This window comes from Musca domestica, unplaced genomic scaffold (assembly GCF_030504385.1).
Source record: "Musca domestica strain aabys unplaced genomic scaffold, Musca_domestica.polishedcontigs.V.1.1 22, whole genome shotgun sequence".
Lineage (NCBI taxonomy): Eukaryota > Metazoa > Arthropoda > Insecta > Diptera > Muscidae > Musca > Musca domestica.
This window is the reverse complement of record NW_026712262.1, coordinates 3,722,423-3,732,382: the sequence shown is the minus strand read 5'-3', so window position 1 is coordinate 3,732,382 and position 9,960 is coordinate 3,722,423. Positions and strand designations below refer to the sequence as shown.

Sequence of the window (9,960 nt, the reverse complement as noted above, 5' to 3'; positions counted from 1 at the left end):
AAAAGAGCTCTCTTAGTAATTATTTTTGGACATGACCATTCAGTCCATGCGAAAAGAATATTTAAATGTCCTATTCTACTGGGGTAACCCTACACTCATTTCTTTTAACTGGGTGTTAAAAAATCCTAACAAAACATCGATAACTCAACAAATGAACCTTATATACTAACTTACTATTAATGGACGTTCACACTTAATCTAAGATTAAAACATAAATATAATTAGTCTTATTTTGTCCGTCTCTGTTTGTTGTGATTTTTTATGTCTCAATTCAATGTAAATTTAATGTTATTTCTTTTTTTTGTTAAATTTTCAGATTTTTTTGGTCAGCGCGTCATGGACGTTTTTAGCGCTTAATTTTGACCGGCCATTGGAGGCAACTGCCAATTTTTGTCCAGGAGAATCTCGGCTTGTTAGGTATGTATAAAAAAAATGTGTGATTTTACCTTTTTATCGCCGGTACTTATCGACTTTTTCTCCTTTTAGACAAAAGACATCAAAAATGGTTTTTACTGCCAACTCACACAAGGCCAGTTTCCATCAGCCAAACAAGACAATCACGGGAACAAATTCAAACACAAATTGGGCAGCTGTTTATCCTGGCGGGTTTCCAGAAATTCCGGATTTGCCAAAACTGAACACCTCCAGGAAGAAGTCTGGAGAAGCCAATATTTTTTTGTTCGGGGCTATAGTTGGCGCGACTTCTAAACACAAACAACACATATTACAACACAAACCTTCCTCTGTAAAATTTTCACTCTACTTACTACTATTTCGTTCGCACGTACACATAAATTAAATTGTCCAAAATGAACACAAATCAACACACCACAATTTGACATTAAATTCAATAAATATTCCACTGTTATTTTATTTTGACGATGAGGCTTATTTCCCGGACAAATGGTATTTTTCCATAACAGAACAAGACGCATTAACGAAATTTTCCCCGCTACGCCTTTTTATAGGGCAAAAACTGATGCCAGTTTTTCCCTCTTTCCAAAATTTTCGCGGATTTTTCCTCAATTTATTCATTTTTCCTTTGACCCGCACCTACATATCCCTACACCCCACAGAGTTGCATTCCTCATTCCACTTACAGTGATGGGTGGCAACGCTGAAAATCTGTACCGATCCGGCCACTTCGCATATCCGGCTCTCTCATTTTTTCGCCGGCCGAGGAAGACAGCAACTATGCTGGTAGTAAATTTATTAAAATTTTAAATATTTCTGGGTCACATGCAACAGCTGTTATACATACAAAAAATTGACAACAAACATATTCGCAACAAAATTTTTCTGTCAAGGCGAAAAAATGTACTTTCGCCTTAAGCATGCATTTTGACATTTCATCGAATAAAAAAACAGCTGTTCTTAGATAATTTCGCTCGACACATGACAGAATAATACAGGTAGTCGCATCGACACAGCTGCTAGGACAATGAACTGTCAAACCGATTTTGATCTCGTAAAAATCGTGAATGAAAAATTATTGAAATTTGTAAAAATTGTTGAAAAATACATATCATTACGACCTCCGATTTGCGTCGTATAAGAAAATATATAAAAATCGATTTATTTTTGACACAGCACTTAACAAATTTTGACATATCAATGTTGCGTTGATGCATGAATTCTAAAAAGAAGACAAAATAGATTCTTGTAGCCATTGGAATTTGAACACAGTTGTTCGCCCTCAGAATTACGTACACGAATCAAACAAACAACTATATCCTCCACCTTAATGCTAGGAACACAATTGGTGCGAACGACGATTTTTTCGAGGCGAATGTTCGTCGACAAAAATAAAAAACATATGCACACAATCACGGCACCGGCGAGAATTTTGTCGGACACCGCGAACTCAATTAACTTTATTTCTATTTCATACGCCGGCGAACGGCGAACAAAACAGTACAAGGTGGCCATACTTGTACGAATTTTATATGTTTTAGTAAATAAAGTTACTTTTTACTCTAAAATTTGTTATGGTCACTCTACTATCTGTTACTCGTATAAAAAACACAATTAATTTGTTTATTTATTTGTGTACTTGCGCCTGAGTGAAGATGGATATCAGTTAAATTATAATAGAGAACGTAAAGAATTATGAGTTCTTGCATAATTTGGCCTCAAAAGACTACTGAGCAAAAAGTAAACAACTTCATCAGCTGTTTTATAATTTCGTCGGTATTGTGTTCCTACGACGAATTTACACGGCTCGTTTTGTCGCCGCGTAGGGCGAAATTCGTCGTTCGCTCCAATTGTGTTCCTAGCATAAGGTGCATGTACATAAAAAGCTTGAAGCATAGTAGAAGAATACAGGTAGTCGCTTCGACACAGCTGCTGGGACAATGAACTGTCAAACCGATTTTGGAATTGAAAATGTTGAATGAAAAATTACTACAATTTGTAAAAATTGTTGAGAAATGCATATTGTAACAACCTCCGATTTGCATCGTATAAGAAAATATATAAAAATGTACTTATCTTTGACAAAACAATTTTAAAATTTTGACATATCAATGTTCGCAAGCGTTGATGCATCTACTTATATTCTTCTACCATGGCTTGAAATGTCATAAAATATGCCTAGCCGTGACTTTAAGCTTCTTAAGTACTTACACCTTTAGTATGGATGGTATATTATGTTTGTCATTCCGTTTGTAACATCTCGAAATATATAATTTAGTACCTTCAAGATATATATTTTATTGATTGCATAAAGGTGAGAACATGGTAAAATTAAGAAGGTAAAGTCATTTCAAATGAGCAAACATATCTCCGCATTTTCTGTAGATAATCTTGTCAAATTTCACTGCATGAAAACTAGGTTTCCATCTCTGATTTGTGTATTTATATAAAATGTTTTTTTTTTTTTGACTGGCCCAAGTCATCGGCTGGCCTTTTTGTAGAGGTGCGAAGGAGTTTTAGGTTGACTTATTATATCGATGGGTTACAAACGGAATGACGAACTTAATATGCCCTACATACTATGTATGGTGGAGGGTATAAAAATATTGGAAATAGCATCACATTTTAGAATAAGTTTAGATTTCCTTGCTTTCCAAAATACTCCAGATACAATAGTCCAACGGATTGGTATCCGAAGATTTTGGTTGCCATTGTGCGCTGTAAATGAAGCGAAGAACCTCATTTTGTAACCATTCTTGGGTGGCGCGTGCTGAGTGCGATGGTGCTGAGTCCTGTTGGAATGTCAAGGTTTGTGGCCAAAATGTTTGCATACCCAAGGCTTTAATCCACCCTCCATAATATTTTCGCGATAATATTCGGCATTTATTCTGATGCCGCGGTCGATTAATATGAGCGGGGAGCGACCATCGTCTGTTATGGTGGCCCACACCATCACCATGGCCGGCGCTTGTGTTCTGGTGGCCAACCGAAGGTGCACATTTTCAGCTGACCTCTTTGGGAAGTGAACACGATCATTTTGTTTGTTTACACCGTATTCGGCAGTTCACCACTTTCTTCCAAGCGAAGCAACTCTTTAGCTCTTTGGAGTCTATTTTCTTTCTGTTGCGGTGTAAGTTCTTGCACTTTTTGTAATTTTAATGGCTTTAGCCCGAGTCGCTTCTTTACTTTTCGAACCATTTCTGCTGTTGTTGCTGTTTTCTTCCGTCCACTTCCTTCACGTCGGGCTACGCTACCAGTATCACGGTAACAAGCGATCGTACGAGACTCAAAAGATTAATTCACATTTAAATGCTGGAGTGCTCTAACGATAGCCACTTGGGGTTTTCCAGCCAAATATAAAGAAATCACACCATCACGCTTGAATTCCATCACGAATATCTTTTCGTCTGGAATATTCTCACGAAAATGCTTTTGTACGCTTGTAATTTTGACATCTGTCGGACGAGTGGTTTAGAAATGACTGCAGTCGGCAGTTGGTTGCAGTTTTTTCATCTCACCCAGTATGGGAGCTATAGCTATATCTGAACCGATTTACACTAAATTTGAAGTACTGGTACTTTCATCTCAATCAGATAATAATTGCGACCTGCATTTTGTTCACAAGAATACATGAACGGACGTACATGCATAAATTGTGAGTTTGTATACGCTACACCACAAGGTGGTCAGGGTATTATATCTTTGTGCATTTGTTTGTAACAGGCAAAAGGAAACGAGATAGACCCATAGCTCCTTTTGATGATCTGCATAGAATCACATTCAGAGTCGATTTATGCATGTCCGTCCGTCTGTCCATGTATTTTTGTAAACAAAGTACAGTTCGCATTTATTACCTGATCCAGATGAAATTTTGCACAAATCATTTGTTTGGCCCAAGGACGAAACCTATTGAAATTGGAGATAATCGGTAAAAATTTAGATATAGCTCCCATATATATCTTCGTCCGATTTGACTTTTTGTTGTGCACCAAACGTGTAATATCAGTCCGAATAGTATGGAATTTTGCACATATAACCAAATTAGGCCTGAAAATAAGTATGTCAAATTTGATCGAAATCGGCTTAGATATAGCTATAGCTCCCATATATATTGTTCATCCGATTTGTTATTTTTGTCCTCCGCTGCCGTAATATGCACCCTGTAACAACAATATTTGGGGAAATTTATCAAATACAGCTCAGAAATACATGTGCTAAATTTTATCGTGATCGCTTCAGATTAGGATATATCTCCCATATATAACATCGTCCGATTTAGCTTTTATTGTGCACCAAACGTCTAATATTTGCCCAAATGGGATAAATTGAGTCTAGAAGCTAGTATGTCAAATTTGGTGAAGATCGGTTCAGATAAAGCTATAGCTCCCATATATACTGTTCATCCGATTTGTTATAATTGTTACCCACAGCCGTAACATACACTCCGTAACAACGATATTCAGGGAAATATATCAAACACAGCTCAGAAATATCTTTGCCAAATTCTGATTGGATATAGCTCCCAAATATATCTTTATCCGATTTCAAATTAATTGTGCACAAATGGGCAATACAAGTCCGAATTTAAAAGATACAAATGCTTCGGCATATTTAGTCCTTTGAACTTTAAATTATTATTATAATCATAGCGTGTATGATGGAATTCTGCCATAAAAACTTTTAATTGTTATGCGGAGCTCTACTAATTTAGCAAAGTGGTGTAGGGTACCATAAAGTCGGCCCCGTTCGACTTTAAGACTTTCTTTACTGGTTAAATTTAAATAACCAAATTTTTCAAATGCTGGTGACAGTACAGCAACTGTAGGAAGAAAAGGAAGGTGAAATATTTGCAGGTTAATGAAGAAATACTGAATATGTATTCTACATACACACATATATAAAAATGCAGTCTCTTGGGTACCTCAATAGCAGTATGCAGCAGATGTTCATACTCAGATGATATGAACAGCAAAGAGAGGAACGAGTAGAAACGACGTTAAGTTCGTCTGAGTCGACCTTGTTATACCCACCAACAAGTGCAAGTTTTATTTATGGCTAAATCGGCTATTCTGAAAATCTCTAAATTTGCAAGTTTCGGATATAGCCCGTTTGTCCCACCAGAGGGTGAGGCTACATACGCAGCTTGGCATCATGGCGAGGCATATAAATATCAAATTATAAGGAGAAACGACGGCAGGATTCGAGTGCGGCTATGGCATCCCTTCATGATATGTCACAAAAACTGCCATGCAAAGACATCAAGCTGCTTATGTATCCACACCTTTAGGAGTGTAGGGGTTTTCCCATATTTACTTTGAACATTTAACTTTGCTTTTTAATTGAAACTATGTAGCCTTAGGTTTTGGTTTATACATATTTTGAATTCATGTAATACACATTTTTTCATTCTTAAAAATATTTTCAACTAACGAAGTTGGTTTTTTATTAAAATAAATAATTATTAATATTTTTATAATAAATTGTGTTTTAACCACAATTTGGTGACCCCGATAATTGAAATGGCTGAAGAAAACGTTCGCACATCGCAGTCAGGAGGAGATACGCATTTAGTTGGGGATTCTCATCCCTCGAATTCAATGCACATTTTTGCTGCTAGAATTGCAAAACTGCCCCCATTTTGGCGTGAGGAGCCCGAAATTTGGTTCTTACAAGTCGAATCCAGCTTCAATTTAAATGGAATTACGCAAGATTCTACTAAATATGAATATCTGATTAGTCATCTGGACCCATCAATTTTGTTTGTATTGAAGGATATCGTGATAAATCCACCATCAACTGGAAGATACGCAGCAATGAAAGCTAGAATAATCAAACATTTCGCTGAATCAGATGAGTCGCAGTTGAAGAAATTGCTGAGCGGTTTGGAATTAGGTGATCAAAAGCCGTCACATCTTCTACATAGAATGAAATCTCTTGCTGGCACCATGGTAAGCAATGAAATTATGCGCACGTTGTTTATGGACCGTCTTCCAGAAAATGTTAAATGCATCCTCGCTGTAACCGATACCATGGACTTAGATAATCTATCTGGTATAGCAGACAAAATTTACGAACAATTTTCAGCATCAACAACAATTTCCGAAATTTCTTCAAATAATAAAACTAACCAAGATTCATCCGGGTTGGATGGTAAGTTGAATGAAATTATTCATCGAATTGATGCGCTCGAACGGCGCTCCCGTCAACACCAAGCGAAACAAATTGTGCAAGTCCCACGAGCTCGATCTAAATCTAGAAGCCGTAAAGACTCGGGTTTGTGTTGGTATCATTGGCGATTTGCTGATAAAGCATCAAAATGCGTTCAACCATGTAAGTTTCAATTATCAAAAAACTAGTAAAACCATCGTGTGACAGTTCGGCGTCTCTCGGCGATGGTAGTAATAATCGTTTATTTATTACTGAACGCCGTACTAAAATAAAATACTTGATTGATTCTGGAGCTGACATTTCAATTTTTCCATGCAAATCCTCAAAAAACCCTTCAAAGCTAGTTTTATATGCTGCCAACAATACTCCTATCTCAACGTTTGGTGAGAAACTTATTGTTCTCGATTTGGGTTTAAGAAGAGAATTTAAATGGGTATTCATTTTGGCCGATGTACCCAAACCAATCATTGGTGCCGATTTTTTAAAATTCTTTCATTTATTGCCAGATCTTCAAAGAAAATGCTTAGTCGATGGGAACACTTTTTTGAATTCACCACTATCAAGCTTGGGTTGCTCTAATATTCAAATAAAAATGGTTACAGATGAAATCACGAAATTGTAAAACAATATCCTGAATTACTTTCGCATAACCTTAACAAAATAGATGTCCAACACCAAGTGTTACATCAAATTACTACTAACGGAAACCCAGTTAAGGCAAGGCCCCGAAGATTAGATCCTGAGAAATTAGCTGCTGCAAAGGTTGAGTTTCAGTATCTTATGGAAAAAGGTATTATTCGTCCCAGTAATAGTAATTGGTCCAATCCATTACATATGGTCCGCAAATCGGATGGTTCTTGGCGTCCTTGTGGGGACTATAGGGCACTGAACAAAATAACTGTCCCAGATAGTTACCCTATACCATACCTTAACGATTTTTCCATGTTATTATCTGGTTCCACTGTATTTTCAAAATTTGACTTGCTGAAAGCTTATTACCAGATACCAGTAAATCAAGCGGACATTCCAAAAACTGCTGTCATAACTCCGTTTGGTCTGTTCGAATTCTTAAGAATGCCATTCGGGTTATGTAACGCGGCGCAGACTTTTCAGCGTTTTATGGATGAAGTTGTTAGAGGCCTTGATTTCGTCGTAGTATATCTGGATGATGTGCTAGTTTTCTCCAAATCTGAAGAAGAACATTTGGAACATATTAAGCAGCTATTGGAACGTTTTAAGAAGTACGGCATTATTATAAATGCCGGTAAGTGTGAACTTGGTGTGAACGAAATTGATTTTTTAGGCCATACAATATCATATAAAGGCGTCAGTCCAATGAAGAAAAAGGTTGAAGCAGTTCTGAGTTACAATCAACCATCAACAATCCATTCACTTCGTCAATTTTTGGCACTAATCAATTTTTATCGGAAGTTTTTACCAAAAGGAGCCGAAACACAGGCGCCTCTGAATAGTTTATTGATCGGTGCAAAAAAGAAGGATATGCGTCCAGTTCCATGGACTAACGAAACCCGGGAAGCCTTCATTAAATGTAAACAGGAGTTAGCCGATGCAACTACTTTGTCTTTTCCTTTGCCGAACGCAACAATAGGCCTTAAAGTCGATGCGAGTTCTTTTGGAATGGGTGCTGTGCTTGAACAAAATGTAAACGGTTCATGGCAACCATTGGGATTTTTCTCTAAAAAACTAAATGACGCTCAGAAGAAGTATAGTACTTATGATCGAGAATTATTAGCCATATATTCCGCTATCAAGTACTTTCGACATTTACTTGAGGGAAGGCCATTTAAAATATTCACGGATCATAAGCCTCTCATTTACGCATTCCATCAAAATTTGGACAAGGCCTCACCTCGGCAATGCCGTCATCTGGATTATATAGCGCAGTTTTCCACTGATATTAACCACATCGCTGGAAAAGAGAATATAGTAGCTGATTCTCTTTCAAGAATAGAAGAAATCAGTACGAAAGGAATAGATTATAGCAAATTGTGTCAACAACAGCAGCAAGACATAGAAATTAAGGAATTAATTAATAAGGATGGACCTTATTCAATTAAGTTGCTAAATTTTCCATTGGGGAATTATCAAATATATTGTGATGTTTCTCAAGGAACTATACGACCTTATATTCCATCTACTTTTAGAAAAGATGTCTTCAATGCAGTACATAATTTATCTCATGGTGGTATTCGGACAACGAGAAAGATGATATCGCAACGATTTTTTTGGCCATCCATGAATAAGGATGTTGGCAATATGGTTCGAAGCTGTTTACCATGTCAACGCAATAAAATTGACAGACATACTTCGAGTCCAACTATGAATATTCCAATTGAAAGCAGCCGTTTTTCAGAGGTACACATAGACATAGTTGGACCATTACCACAATCTGAGGGTAATACATACTTGTTAACGTGTATGGATCGTTTTACTCGATGGCCAGAAGCATTTCCGATCCCTGATATTAGGGCGGAAACAATTTGCAAAACATTTTGGAACGGATGGATATGTAGATTTGGTTGTCCGAATGCTTTAATTTCAGATAGAGGAAGCCAATTTTTATCTAGTCTTATGAAACAATTAACAACATCACTCGGTATACAACATCGTTTTTCAACATCTTATCACCCACAAAGTAACGGGTTGCTGGAGAGATTCCACAGGACATTAAAGGCGGGTCTACGATGCTCTGAAAACAATCAATGGACAGTTTCACTTTATCCAGTACTACTCGGAATACGTGCTAGTTACAAAGAAGATTTAAAAGCATCGGTTGCAGAATTGGTCTATGGTCAATCCCTCAAAATACCAGGAGATTTCTTCACAGTTCCGAAATTTGAAGATCCTAGTTCCCTAGTAACCACTCTTCGGAAATCCATGTGTGATTTGCAGCCAACACCAACATCAATGCATTCGAACAACAAACCTTTTATTAGCAAGAACCTCTTAACATGCACTCATGTTTGGATTCGAGTTGATGCAAAAACAAAATCTTTAGGACAGAAATACACCGGCCCATATGAAATCTGCAAACGAACCCCGAAATATTTCCAAGTTAAGATAAACGACAAATTGCAAAACGTTTCCATAAACCGACTTAAAGCAGTATATACTGAATATGATATATAATTGGTTTGCTAAATTTAGTTTAAATTCAGGGGGGAGTGTTGTAGGGGTTTTCCCATATTTACTTTGAACATTTAACTTTGCTTTTTAATTGAAACTATGTAGCCTTAGGTTTTGGTTTATACATATTTTGAATTCATGTAATACACATTTTTTCATTCTTAAAAATATTTTCAAATAACGAAGTTGGTTTTTTATTAAAATAAATAATTATTAATATTTTTATAATAA

At 36.7% G+C, this 9,960-nt stretch overlaps 1 long non-coding RNA gene across 1 annotated transcript; it reads left to right on the top strand.

Moving 5' to 3' along the window:
- The first annotated feature begins 280 nt into the window (after positions 1-280).
- Positions 281-873, top strand: LOC131802612 (uncharacterized). The gene is made up of 2 exons (XR_009342291.1): positions 281-417; positions 487-873. It is a non-coding gene; the product is annotated as an uncharacterized LOC131802612 (long non-coding RNA).
- The last annotated feature ends 9,087 nt before the right edge of the window (positions 874-9,960 follow it).